The following is a 14,760-nucleotide window of genomic DNA, read 5'->3' as shown; positions in this document are numbered from 1 at the left end:
AAACTTTTAACTTATTAGTTTTTTTAGTAGCAATTCTAGTATTTATTGAATGCTTTGTTTCTTTTTTTAATTTAAATTCAATTACCCAAGGTATAGTACCATTAGTTTTCTATATAATGTTCAGCGATTCGTTAGTTGGATATAACACCCAGTGCTCATCACATCGCGTGCCCTCTTCAATTCCCATCGCCCAGTTACCCCAGCGTCCTACCCACTTCCCTCTCTGCAACCCTCATTTTGTTTCCCGGAGTCCAGTCTCTCATGATTCGTCTCCCTCTGATTTCTTCCCATTCAGTTTTCCCTCCCTTCGCCTACTGTCCTCTGCACTGTTCCTTATGTTCCACATATGAGTAAAGCCATATGATAATTGTGTTTCTCCGACTGACTTCACTGAGCAGAATCCCCTCCAGTTCCATCCATGTTGGTGCAGATGGTAGCTATTCTGTTGAACCTTTCTGATGGCTGAGTAAGAGTCCAGTGTACGTATGAACCACAACTTCTTTATCCATTCATCTGTTGAAAGACATCTCGGCTCCTTCCACTGTTTGGCTCTTGGGACATCGCTGCTATGAATACTGGGGTGCAGGTGCCCCTTCTTTTCACTACATCTGTGTCTCAATTAACTTATTAATTCTTAATGAGTGATCCGCCTTTTAGATTTTGTGCACTTTCCTTAGACTTCCTTCTCACCCTCCACATTTACCGTCTCCTCCGACAATATTTTATTTTGTAGAGACAGAGCATACGTGGCAGTTCAGTCATGTATACTGGTGTGATGTAGTAAGTAACAGAGAATTATGGCAAAATTGTGTATGCAAGACAGGGGACAGATTGCTGTGGTTGAGAAGGTACAAGCTGTGGAGCCAGGAAACCCGCCACTTACTCATCTCGCCTGGGGCTTTTTGTTGACTTCTAAGAGAATCGGTTTCCTCAGCAGAAAATGAAGATAAGACTTAGCTTACAAAACAAAACTGGATTGTTGTGAAGATAAAGATTTAAAAAAAAAATTTTTAAATGTTCAACTAACATTTACTGAGCACCTATTAGGTCCTGGTGCCTTTATATACTCAACCTCATTAGTCCTCAGGTGGGTGCACTGACTTTCCAACTTACTGACTATATTGGTGTGCCATAACAAATTCCTATAAGTGGATGAGTTAGAACAACAGGAATTTATTCTTCCATAGTACCAGGGACTAGAAGTCCAAAATCAAGGTCGGGGGTGCCTGGGTGGCTCAGTTGGTTAAGCATATGCCTTCAGCTGAGGTCATGATCCCAGGGTTCTGGGATTGAGCCCCACGTTGGGCTCTTTGCTCATTTGGGAGTCTACTTCTCCCTCTCCCTCTGCTGCTCCCCCTGCTTGTACTCTTTCTCTCAATAAATAAAAATCTTAAACAAAACAAAACAAAACAAAATCAAAATCGAGGTCAGTAGGCTTGGTTCATTCTTAAGGCTCTGAAAAAAAATCCATTCCATGCCTGTCTCCTAGCTCCTGGTGGCCGCCCACATTTCTTCGCACTCCTTATCTTATGGATACACCACTCCAGTCTCTTCCTTGGTCTTCCTGTGCGCTTCCCCTCTGGGTGTGTCTGTCTTCTCCTTTTCTTGTATAAGCATACTCCTCATTGAATTTAGGGCCTACCGTATGTACCTATAGGATGATGTCATCTCAAGAGATTTAGTTTAATTACATCTGCAAAGACCTGATTTCCAAATAAGCTCCCATTCACAAGTACTGAGGCTTAAGAATTAGACATACCTTTTGGGGGCCAGTGTGCAACCCACCACAGTGACCAAGCAAGGAACCAAATCCACCTACTTTCCAATTCACAAACAGATGCACTCTGGACTCTGCCATGTTCTCTCCTTCTGAGAACATTCTTTTCCAGGGCTAAGGATCTCCTCATGGCTTCTTCTGCTCCTTATTCTGGAATTCTTTGGTTCCCTATAATTCTAATTTATACAAGAAAGTTGACAGGGCACCTGGAAGAAATCCCTGAAATCTACTAAGTTTTTCATTTCCTTATAAATAAGGACATCCCTTGCCTAAATAATCTTGGAATAGTGAGTTGAGCTACGCATGCTGGAGTTGTTAAACCATCCAAGCTTGTAGCAAAACCCAGAAGATAGTTAAGACGAGTTGAATACTTACTCCCTGTGAGGCCTGCCCTGTGTGCCTCAGGGGCATTGTCTCGTTTCAGCCTAGGAGACAGTGATTATAACTTTCTCTCATTTACAGAAGAAATTAGGGTCCAGAGAGGTTAAGGAACGTAGCTGAAATCACAGAGCTGCTCAGTGGTGAAGCTGAGATTTGAACCCAGGCAGGCAGACAGCAAACCCCATGCTCTTGAAACTGGAATAGAGGAATGTTACCACAGCAGCTCCTGGCACAGAGTTCAGACCCCTGCCGCGGGGCTTAATGAACAAAGACTTGTTAATCACGCAAATTACCTATGCATTTCTAATGGGAACAGCCTGGGCTTTCAGATGTCCCTTTGTTTTCCCTCATTTCATTTTTGGAGTGACACTTTTGAAAGATATTTGGAACTGTTGAATGAAAACTGCTTGGAACTTTAGCTGAGTTTTCAGGAAGAAAAAAAAAATCAGGGTATTTCCTTTATGTCATGACTGTTCCAATCCCTTTGGTCTGGAGTCTCCTTATACATTCATTACTCGGAATAATTGTTTTTAATTTGTCAGCACATTATAATATAATTTTGCTCAAGAAAAATAACATTCACACACACACACCCACCACCACCACCACCATGAAGCCTGAGTTTGCTTTGGTTTATCATCAATATAAACAATTTCCCTTCAACAGGATAATGTAATAAAAAACCACCTAACTATGAAAGAGGATGTAGTGAGTTAGATGTAGTCAGCACTATAATTCTTTCTTTCTGACTAATATTTTCAAATTATCCTTAGCTACCGCAGGGAAGATAAATCAGTAATATGACCCCAAAGTCGAAGTGAAAGCTTATTGCTTTAGAGTATACCCATTTATTTTTAATGCTCATGTCTGTTTTTAAAGAATGGCTTTGTAAAAATATTTTAGCTACTTAAAACATAAACTACACCGTCTCCTATTCCATGATCTTAAGGGAAATACGGGCCTTAACTGGAACGGCTGCTTGTCTTTTCTTGCCTATAAAGCCATTCAGTCATAATGGTGTAGTTTTAGCTTATATAGAAAAGGTCATCTTTTTTTGTATACTGTCCTCTTAATTCACTTTGGATCCTTGAGAAAATATTTAGGCCTACAGTCCTTCTGGTAGATTTATTATTTTCCTCTTCAAGTAAGGTAGTTAAAGAATTGAGAGACCTTGCTTCAAGTCCAGAGCTGTCTTTGTAAATCACACACTTGAGACATTCTCAGGAGCATATATTTGGATTCAGGGTTGCAACTGAATTGCACAAGGATGAGTGAAACCAGGAAAAAAAAAAAACAAGAGCTCTGGCAAGACAGGAAGAGACCGGCCCTCCTGTCCCTTTGCTGAACTACTTCCTCTCCTCCACATTCGATACAGCGAGTCACCAGGACAACAAGAGGCCAGAGACAGAGTGAAATTGCATTGCAACTGGCAACCAATGTGTTTTGACTTCTAAAAGCCATAACAAAGAAAACTACTACGGTTGTATATAAAGTTTCTGTTTTATGCAGAGCACTCTATATTCCCCAAATGAGCACTTGAAGATTCTTGCTCAATATACTGGTTTATAGAATTTCTATCAATTTGAAAGGAACACAGTGTCTTCCCTGGGTGTCTGAATGCCGTGGATTTACGTGACAACAGTGAATTCAGGGAATTTCCCAGCCCCTCTGTGGAAAAGTTGTGCTTATCCTCCTAGAGTCAGGGGAGCTGAAGAGCAGAGAGTTTAAGGGATTTGCTCAAGGTCAATGAGAGATCAAGGAATATTTGGCTCCAGTTTCGTGTGCTAATTATTATTCAGTTGCTCTCTCCTTCATTTATGCTTTTGTTAATCATTATTTTTTCCTTAAAGCTCGAGAAGATGAGACTGAAAGCCTTTTGCAAAAGAAAACTGGCTTTCGATATTTTTGTTGTCAATATGTGCATGTTCTGCTATTTTTTTTAAGATTTTTTTAAATTTCATTTTTTAAAATAATTTTTTATTTTTTCTTAACATATAATGTATTATTAGCCCCAGGGGTAAAGATTATATTTATTTATTTGACAGAGAGAGATCACAAGTAAGCAGAGAGGCAGGGAGAAGCACTGCCTGCCACGTAGAGAGCCCAATGCGGGGCTTCATCCCAGGACCCTGGGAACATGACCTGAGCAGAAGGCAGAGGCTTAACCCACTGAGCCACCCAGGCACCCCTGCTGTTCTTGAATTAAATCTTTTTCTCATTGCTTAAGGGCTGTCATAGTTGCAGACTCCAAACCCGGACTCTTGAAGAGAAAGGAGTATTAACCTGACCGGCTTTCAATATGCCACACTGACTGTTGACTCCGAGACGATCGCAGTGTTATCTCAGTTCCTAGAGGGCTGAGTCCTAACACTCAGTGGAGTTCCCACACGTAGTATGGGTGCAGCTTTCGTGTTACTAAGCGAGGAACCCCACACCAAAGATAAAACAGAAGTCGATCTTTGTTTCCTCCTTTTTCTACCTTATAATCTGATTAAATCCTAAAGTATGGGGATTTAATCATAAATTAAAATTATCTGGTCTGTTTCATTTTGACTTTCAAAACTATTAGTTCTATTTTTCATTGTCCTAAAGTATATAGAAATAAAATTTACCATTATAACCATCCGTAAGTGTACAGTTCGGTGGCATTAAGGGTATTCACGCTGTCCTACAGTCATCACCACCATCCATCTTCAGAACTTCTTCATCATCCCAAACTGAAATTTTTTATCTGTTAAACTCTAATTCCCCATTTTCTTCAACCCCTACTCCCTGGTAACCATTCCTCTATTTTTGTCCCTATTAATTTGACTACTTGAAGTACCTCATGAAAGTGGAATCATGCCATATTTGTGTCTGGCTTTTGTGTCTGGCTTACTTCACTTAGTGTCATGTTTTTAAGGTTCATCCGTGTTAGAGCATGTACCAGAATTCCATTTCTTTTGAAGCTACATAATATCTATTTTGTGTACATAACATTTTATTTATTCATTCGTCTATTACTGATGGACCTTTGGACTATTTCTCCTTTCGGCTATCATGAATAATGCTTCTTTGAGCACTGATGGGTAAGTATCTCCTCGAGTCCCTCCTTTCCACTCTTCTGCATATATACCTAGGAGTAAAATTGTTGGATCATATGGCAGTTCTGCTTCCATTTTGAAGAACTGTCATACTGTTGTTCATGGTGGCTATCCCTTTCTATATTCCCACCAACAAGGCACAAGTGTTCCAGTTTCTCCACATGCTCCCCAACACCTGTTATTTTGTTTTCTGTTTTTGTTTTGTTTTGCTTTTTTTTTTTTGTAATAGCCATCCTAATGCGTGTGAGTGGTTAACCAATTGTATTTTAAACCATATATTAGCTATAGTAGACATGTGCCACGTTTGCAGTGACATATCATCTTCTGAAAAGCTTTTCTGAATATGGAGAATTTTCACATTATACGTTCTACCTCTCTAATACAGAACGCAGAGCTCGGATCCCCAGCTTCCTTTTCACCTAGAATAAAATCATGTGACCCAGACTCAACTAATCAGATGGATCTATGCAAGATTGAAGTTCCAATGTAACCAACAAAAGAGATAAGCTCTCTCCAGCACTTCCATTTTGTTGGCGTGGGTGTTAACAGTGGAATCTGGCTTTGGGGAGGCATTTTCAATTGAAATAGATGTAATGCAGTCAAGTTCCCAACATGTAGGATGATGGTGGCATTTCCTCAACAAGCCATTTCTGTGGTATGATTGGGTGTTGTTCCTGGAAGCTCGTCCTCAAGCCATTTCTCCTACCAAAGAGTCCATTCCAATCCAACTCAATTGTATACTTGTCTTCACCATGCGCCATGCCATCAGCGAGCCTTCTGCCTGGGGCCTTGGAGTGGGGAAGGGCATGATCTGCATATCGACTTTCTTCTCTCTTTCTCCTCTAGTCTTGGTTCTTACGGAGCACGGGCAACAGGGAGGATGGATGAAGAAAAGAAAGAATGTTCCCCTAACTGGCACCACTGTAGTCCCCTCTGTGGCACATGTCTAAATACTAGCTGTCTGGTGGTGGACTTTTCTATACGTGCAAGTGACCAGAATGGAATTTATACAAGACTTCATGAAAGAACAGCTAAGGGAGGTTCAGTAAGGGCAAGGTTGAAGGCAGCAAGTGGATGAAAATTGAACCAGTTCAAGTTCATCCCTCTCTAAGTTCAGGTTGGCTACCATGCTAGGTACTGAAGGTGCAGCTGTTTGAGGGCCCTGTTTTTATATGGGGGTCTAGACCCATCTCCTGACCTGGGAGAACCCCTCAGACTTGACATTTACCCTTGGCTCCTGCTTTGGTCCATGGTGGAACACTTCACAGCCTCCCACTGCTGGAGGCTGTATTTGATTGATTACCTCTTGGGTGGGGTGCTAGCAAGTCGGCTCAAGTCTGGCTACCTGTGGACCCATGGGCGACTTGCATGACTTTGCCCCACCGAGTTGTGTGAGTACAGACTCCTACATACTTGCACTCTCCGTGCCCTGTCATCTCTTTCCATTTCTTTTCCCCTTGCACATATAGGGACAGGGCACAGATCAGCAAATGCACTGTACAAACAGAACCAGATAAGGAATAAGGTGTCAATAAGACACTCTACATCTTTGAGAACAATGTTTGGGCCCCGCTTCACATTGGTGGGATTTGGAAAACAGCAGCTTCTCTTTTCTCTCCCAAGGGGAGAGGAGGGAAAAGTCACACTACTCATCCTTTCCCAGCAACACCCAACCTATGGGATTGTCCTTTCTTTCCCTAACCTGGAGGCTAGATGTGGAAAGGAGTATATACTGGGGATACAGAGCCCATTCAGCCACTTCTTAATAACTCCTGGAAGAATTACCTGGCCCCAACTTCTTTCATTTTTTTTTCTGTCAAATCTGGAACATACTTACCTCTCTGTCTTTTATCTCTGGGCAGTGGCTCATGTTCTATTCAGTAACCTATTACGTTCATTCTCTAGATATTTTTCCTGGGTAAAACTCATAGTCTCCTTTCAGAAATTTACATATTTGCATTTCATCCAAAGTCTCTTGTATCTCCAGTGATTTGTCTTTTAGATATAATTTTTGTGTCACAGATTTTAACTAATACAGCATACAATAATAGTGCTGTACTTAGATTCATAAAGGATTCCAGATGAACCCCATCAGATCTTCACTGGGATTGTTAGAAACCACAGAGACACTATAGGACACCAAAGTTAAGGAGTAAAACCTAAAGGTAGCCAGAGAATATAGATGACCTCTAAAGGAACAACTGTAGCATCAAGAAACTTCTCAACATCAACTGAGGCCAGAGGATAATGGAATAATTCCTTCCGCATTGGAAGATAGGAATTGTTTTTCTTTTCCACCATACGCTTGTATATTTCCCAGATGCTCATTCTTTTAATATAGTAATAGTATATTTTTTTAGATGAATCATCAGTGTTTGCATTATTATAAGCATGAATTGCTTTGAGTGTATGTGACTCGGTTTTGCCCACTGAAAGTGTCAATGAGTTCTTGTTGTGCCCATTGTTTTGATATTTCACAACGATAGGCCTTGGTGTGCATCCATTTTCATCCATTGTTCTGAGCATTTAATGAACCATTCAGGCCAGAAACTTGTATATTTGTATATTTGTGCCCATCATTGCATGATTGCATGGTTAGGCATGCAATTCTTGATTTCAGCTCAGGTCATGATCTCAGGGTCTTAAGATCGAGCTCTGTGTCAGGCTCTGTGCCAAGCATAGAGCCTGCTTAAGATTCTCTCTCCCTCCTTCTTCCTCTTTCCCTGACTGCTCATGTTCTCTCTTAAACGAAGAAGAGGAAGATGGAGGAGGAGAAGGAGGAGGAGAAAAAGAAATATAAATTTATATGATGTCTTATAATATTTTATATGTTCTTCTATTTTCTTTGCTTTATGATCTGATTTTTGGGAGATCAACTCACTTGGACCTCTGACCTTTCCTATTGAGTGTTTCCGTTCTGTTCTCATGTTTTTAATTTCTAAGAGATCTTTTATGTTCTCTAAATGTTCTGGTTTTTCTTTTTTTAAAGATTTTTATTTATTAATTTGACAGAGAGAAATCACAAGTAGACAGAGAGGCAGGTAGAGAGAGAGAGAGAGAGAGAGAGAGAAGCAGGCTCCCTGCTGAGCAGAGAGCCCGATGCGGGACTCGATCCCAGGACCCTGAGATCATGACCTGACCCGAAGGCAGCGGCTTAACCCACTGAGCCACCCAGGCGCCCTAAATGTTCTGTTTTAAATGGTATTCTGAACTTGTTTCTGGGATTCAGAACCGTGACGTATCTCTCTGAGGATTTTAATAATTGTTTTATTTTGAAGCTTTGTTTTCCTTTCATGGTTTATTTTTCATCCAAGTTGTTTTTCTCTGTTAGTGGCTTGTTTGTTTGATCGTGTGTATTAGAGGCATTCTTCTGCTGTCTGGTGATCTTTAAGTGTCTGTTCATGTTTAATTGTGGGTAAGAAGCTGACTGGAAGATCTAAATAAGTTCCACCGGAGGGTGATGTGGTTGGACTGTTTGTCAAGGAAACCTCAGTGTCACCGTGTTTATAGTTTTCCTCAATATCTGGTCAGATTCCTTGGAGATGAACCTCTGTTATCATTCTTCTACTTGGAGAGAAAAAGTCTGGTCATAATCATTCTGGAGACTGTGTAGATTAACAGGGCTTAGAGGCAGGGTCTCCACTTTCAGTGTTTCATGCATTCATTTCTTCACCTGGTCTCAGTGTGGTACTTCCCCTCTTAACCCAGTCTGTGCCCTCTGAGTCCAGCCTACCTCGTTCTGCCCTTTCCAGAGAATAAACATCCATCTTTTGCTAGGGTAGTGTGATGGTTAGTTTAACGTGTCAACTTGACTGAGCTAAGAGATGCTCAAATAGCTGGTAAACATGATTTCTGGGTGTGTCTGTGAGGGTGTCTCTGGAAGAGATTGGTATTTGAATTGGTAGACTGGTAGACCGAGTAAAGAAGACGCTCTCACCAATTCCAGCGGACATCATCCAGCCCCTTGATGACCTGAATAGAACAAACAAATGGAAGAAGGGTTAATTTACTTTCTGCTTAACCTAGGCCATCCATCTTCTTCTGCCTTCAGACAATTGTACTCACCATTCTCAGGCCTTCAGAATGGGACCGGGACTGTCACCATTGGTTCCCTTGGTTTTTCGGGCCTTTCTGTTCAGACTGGGACTATGCTACTGGCTTCCCCAGTTAGAGGAGAAGTCCTCCAGTAGCATGGAGTCTGGACAGTGCTTCTCAAACAGCTTTCCTGATCATCCTCATTTTTGGCCAGCCTCTTCTTCCCTATTTCCAATATTACCCAGTGTCACCATCTTCTGGAGTCTTGGTAATGTTGTTGAATAAACTGAACCAGCTTCAAATCTGACTTTGATCTGCTAGGTCATATTTTTGGTTATCCACCTTCTTTCTGGCTTCCAAAAGTTTGTTGTTGTCTTCACTTCTGTTCTCCATAGATTCAGTGGCTTCTACATTTCTACATAATGACTATTTGTTGTAGTTTTTTTTTACATTTTTATTGATTTATTTTAAAGATTTTATTTATTTGACAGAGAGAGAGAGATCACAAGTAGGCAGAGACATAAGCAGAAAGAGAGGAGGAAGCAGGCTTCCTGCTGAGCAGAAAGGCCAATGCGGGACTTGATTCCAGGACTCTGAGAACATGACCTGGGCTGGAGGCAGAGGCTTAACCCACTGAGCCATCCAGGTGCCCCTTATTCATTGTAGTTTTTAAATGGATTCTGGAGAAGCCAAATTTGGATGAGCATGTTCCACCACCATTTTTACCCAGAACTGTCATCTAGAAGTCTACATCCAATTGAACTCATTTTTTGACTGATGCTTTTAAAGACTAGGAGAATTGACCTCTTCTAGTCTTAGCTGACAAAAGTTCCTAAAGGATGTATTTCAAAAAGAAGGAAATTGAGCCTTGGGGGAAAAAAGTGGAATGCAAGAATTAGTAGACTCAGGAACCTGATGGGGTTGCCACCAGGTAGATGGCACCTGATGGTGGATGCCATCTATAGGGAAGCTCTTCCCTTCTGGAGGAATGTGGTGATGTCTTTGACCCAATGTGGAAACCTAGCGGAGACGCGGAAGGTAGCTGCCACTGCAAGAGTTTCCCATACCTAGAGTGATGGAAACCATTTCAGTCCTATTGCCACGTTTGGGAAGGAAGCCTAGAAGTGAAGGAACCAGTTTCCCATGGAACATCCCCATCCCACCAAACATGAAAACAATTCTGAGTCCAAGGAGGTGGATATTCAGAAATCTAATTTGAGCCTGCTATGGGTGAATGAATAACCAAAGCTTCCCCATAACAAAATAAATATAAAATAAATGTATATATAAAGTAAAATGTGCAATGAGAAAAGCAACCTTTTGAGTTTGGGGGTAGTTAATGGGGCTTCTAGCAGTTTGGAACCAAGATGTCTCATTGAAGTTTCTGTTTTTTGTTGTTTGCTTCTTCAAGAAGACATTTTTAGTGGACACGGACAAACCTACCCTTCAGGCTATAACCAGGGACCAAGATAATTTCCTTTAGCCTCTAAAAACGTAATCCTGTAAGAACCCTCTTTGTATCTTCTACTCCATCTTGTTTGTACCTCCTCAGGTATCATCAGATGAAGGTTCTAACTTAAATCCTGAAACTATTTTCTACATTACCATTTTTAATGTCTTAGTTGTTGGTACTTATAATGGCATCCATGCAATAGTTACGATTTCTTTCTTACTCTGATAAGACATGAAAGCTCCAGTTTACCCATTGTCCAATTCACATTTCTAATTTCTGCCTCTTCCCACTCTACAAAGGCAGGACACTATATGAAAGGCTATTTTGATGGCCAGACTCCATAATCAATCTCAACTATCATCCTGACCTGGGAAAAAAAATTGAGTTGATAGAGTATTAGCAGGACACCTGGGTGGCTCAGTTGGTTAAACGTCTTCCTTTGGCTCAGGTCATGATCCCAAGGTCCTGGGGCTGAGTCCCAGCATCCGGCTCCTTGGTCAGCAGGGACCCTGCTTCTCCCCCTGCCCGCCCCCCCACCTCACCCCAACCCAGCTTGTGCTCTCACTCTCCGACAAATAAATACATTAAAATCTTTTGAGAAAAATAAAATGAATATTAATTTTTATATGTGACAGCACTTTTCTGAGTACTCATATAATAAAAACCAGTACTACTAATAATAGAAACTCATCTAGTACTCATTACCACCCCATGTGGCGGGTACTACTATTATTTGCATTTTGCAGAAGAGGAAATTAAGGCACGGAGGCACTCAACAACGTGCTCTAGCTTCACAGGTAGTAAGTGGCAGAGCTCCAAGTTACACTCCGGCAGTCTGGCTCTAGAGTTCATGGTCGCAAGGACAAAATTACAAAACCTGTTCCAATAGAACACTTTCTTGTTCTTTTAGAACAGCTTAAAGAAGATTAACAGTAGTAGTACTTGATTGTGTTGATGATGAAAATATTAAGCCAGAGCATTCTTAACCCTGGCTTAGGAGAATCAACTTGGAGAGCTTTAAGGAAGCACCAGTGCTTCGGTCCTATCCCAGAAATGATTTCGTTGGTCTGCTGGGCCCAACCTTTGGATTAAAAAGAAAGAACTCCCCAGAAGGTTGTAATGTACAGCTGGAATTGTGTTCCACTGGACCGGCTCCTGGAGGCATCTTGCAATGCCTAGGGTAGAGCTTCTTCATTATCACCCCTCACCTGGCCTCAGGTACTTTGAAAATCTGAAGGAACTGGTGTCATTTAACATGTTTAAATACCCAGCATTTTAGGCCTTTGCATTTCAAGCTTCCACATACACATACCCACACCCTTCACGGGCCTGTTCAGAGCTGATATTTGCTATCTGTCCCCCTCCCAGACAGTGTCTATTCTGTCTCTGAGTAGTTGTATCACTGTCTCTGTTCAGTTTAAATCAAGTCACGCGGAGTGTAGATCCTTGATCTAACACATGAATAATGTCCGAGGATGTAAATCAGAAGCTAAGCTGGGGTATCACACTCTTCCCAGCGATCGATCGTTCGGGCTGCAGAATTCATTCTTCCTCTTTTCCAGGCCCTAGCACTCAAACAAAACTTGAAGAAGAAAAAGCGTATCACTTGGGTTTAGCCCAGGTTGGCCCCAGGGCCCACCACCCCTCATCTCTGTATCCACTGTTAACTGTCATTATGTCCAGTTCCAAGGTCTTTCAGCTCAGCAGAAGGCCCAGCAGGTGACACAGAGACTTAACTCCAGGGATTGGAGGGACTGTCACAGGGGCGAACATGCTTGCTCACAAGCCAGCCTGCGCAAGACCCCCTTCCCCCACCTCCCAGCACAGACCCTTGCTACCCATTCCCCCTGCTGTGAACCTTGAAACACCAGCAATGTCTATAGCAAGGTCAAATAAGACACTGCCCACTGGCTCTTTTTAATACTGCCCCAGGGGTCACGGAGCTGTTTGCGGCCTGGTGTGGGATTTAGGGGAACAGACGTTTCTGGGTTCCAGACAGCCCAGCCTTTCTCATGGACCCCAACAGGAGTCCATAGGGCTGGGCCGGGCCGGGCTCAGATGGTCGGATGCAGGTTGCTTCATGACTCCCAAGGCCTGATGCGTCCATCCAGGGGCCGAGTCCTCTCACTGCAGCCCCCTCTGCCTCTCCTGAAAGTGGGCTTCTGAGAGCCTGCCTCCCCTTCCCTCCCTGCCCAGAGTTTGCCAGATGCGCTGCTCGGCTCCAGCCTCCCTGTTCAGGCTGCTGCTCCTCTTCCTGGGGGCTCTGGGCTCTCAGAGCACATCTGTGCAGTTCATTTGTTTCTATAAATACCTTCCTGAGTGACCTAGAACTTGGATTTAGTTTTTCCCTTCTAATGACAGGGCTGCAGCCCAGCAGGCCTCTGGGCCACCTATACCTGTGAGGATTCCAGAGCCTCTCCTGCAGCATTTACTGAGCACCCAGAATTAGCCGGGCCCACCAATTACACGGGCGCAGAAATAAGTATAAAGCCGACTTCCCAGCCCTTGAAGTATCAGCTTCCTTTGCAGATAACAGAGTCATAAACCAACTTATTGCAATGCAGCCTAATAACGTACATTATAGTTTAGGAGGACAGGAAGCCTAGAGAGAGGAAGAGAGGTGTCTTCAGAAATAAATGGGAGTGGGCAGTGTAAACGCACTGTTTTTTTCCTTTTGGTGGCAAGTGCCCGACTTAAGCTTTGATTGCTGAGGGCAGCCACTGCAAAGACTGGAATCACTATCTCGAATAGCTATCTTGAATAAACACGTTTTCTAGCCACAGGGTCTAGATAAAGAGCACGGCCACCTTTCCTCACTGAGTCTCCTTTGTTTTAAAGATACTGGTTAATTTTGGTAACTGGCTATTTGGGCCACTTGCTTTAAATTCCCACCCTCATGTTTTAAACTCACCAGTAGTGAGCCCAGAAACCCTAGGTCCCCACCCCAACCCCAGTAAAAGCAGAACCCAGGTCCATGGGCACGTGTCTCTCTACCTACAAACCTTACAGTGGCCTTGGGTATGCTGTATAATTCCCAGGTCTTATAAGTAATAAACCTTTATTTTTTTCCACAGTTTGCTGGTAGTTGTTGTTGAAAGACAACTTGTAATCATAGTAAGAACTACAAGGGTCAGTCTTGTTGGAGCAGTTGTTTGGAAAGAAGAGTGGTCTGTGGGAACGTCACTGGGGCCAAGGTGAGTGCCTCTGGGCCTTTCCAGCTGGTAGGATTACTATCCTAGGTGCGACCCACACAAAACAGAGTACAGGAGTTTCCTAGGCCTACATACAAAGTACAACATTCTGGGTAACTTTAACAACAGAAATTATAGTGCTAGAGGCCAGAAATAAAAAACATGTCAGTGGGGTGGGGGGTGGGGTCCCTCTGAGAGCTGTGAGGGAGAAGCAGCTCCTGGCCTCTCCAGCTTCCGCTGGTTTGCTGGTGATCTTCCAGAACCATCCCCAGGACCTCTGCCTTCATCTTCAAGGGTGCTCTCCTTGTTTGTATTTATGTCCAAACGTCACCTTTTTATAAGGACACCAGTCCTACCGAGCTAGGGCTCACTCTTCTCCAGTGACCTCATCTTCACTAACTGTAATTGTAATGACCCTATTTTCAAATAAAGTCACATTCTGGGGTATTCAGGAATAAGACTTCACTATATGACCTTGGGGGTTAGGGGAACAGGATTCAACCCATTACAAGGAGCTTGCCCATGGGAGAAGGCGAGGAAGGCATTCTGATGCTCAACAGAGAGAAGAGCAGGTGAGAACACAGGACAAGTGGCCCAGGGGATACAGTTAGGGACCAGCACATTGCTGGTGTGGGAGTGCGTGGTTAGGGTGAGATGGATTTGGGATGGAAAGGGAGGCTCAACTCTGATCACAAAGGGCTTTTTCTGCAGAACTTCTGGATATAGATGCTTCACTGGGACAGAGAGAAACTCACTTTGCTGGCCTTGGCCTAGCTTGGGGACAGAGGAAGGAGGTGTGGAGTCTGAGAAGGACATCGCTCAGGGCTTGCCCAGGCCTTC

The 14,760-nt window shown here is 42.9% G+C and overlaps 1 protein-coding gene across 1 annotated transcript in view; it reads left to right on the top strand.

The window, feature by feature from the left end:
• The window catches only part of CFAP95 (cilia and flagella associated protein 95), a 199,762-nt gene extending 185,845 nt beyond the window's left edge, over window positions 1–13,917 (top strand). Inside the window, exon 8 of the transcript XR_009346437.1 lies at window positions 13,804–13,917. The gene's annotated coding sequence lies outside the window, so the exon portion shown is untranslated. The remainder of the gene's footprint in view (window positions 1–13,803) is intronic.
• The last annotated feature ends 843 nt before the right edge of the window (window positions 13,918–14,760 follow it).

The sequence above is a fragment of the Mustela lutreola genome, chromosome 12, assembly GCF_030435805.1.
Source record: "Mustela lutreola isolate mMusLut2 chromosome 12, mMusLut2.pri, whole genome shotgun sequence".
Classification (NCBI taxonomy): domain Eukaryota; kingdom Metazoa; phylum Chordata; class Mammalia; order Carnivora; family Mustelidae; genus Mustela; species Mustela lutreola.
This window is presented reverse-complemented; position numbering and strand designations above follow the sequence as displayed.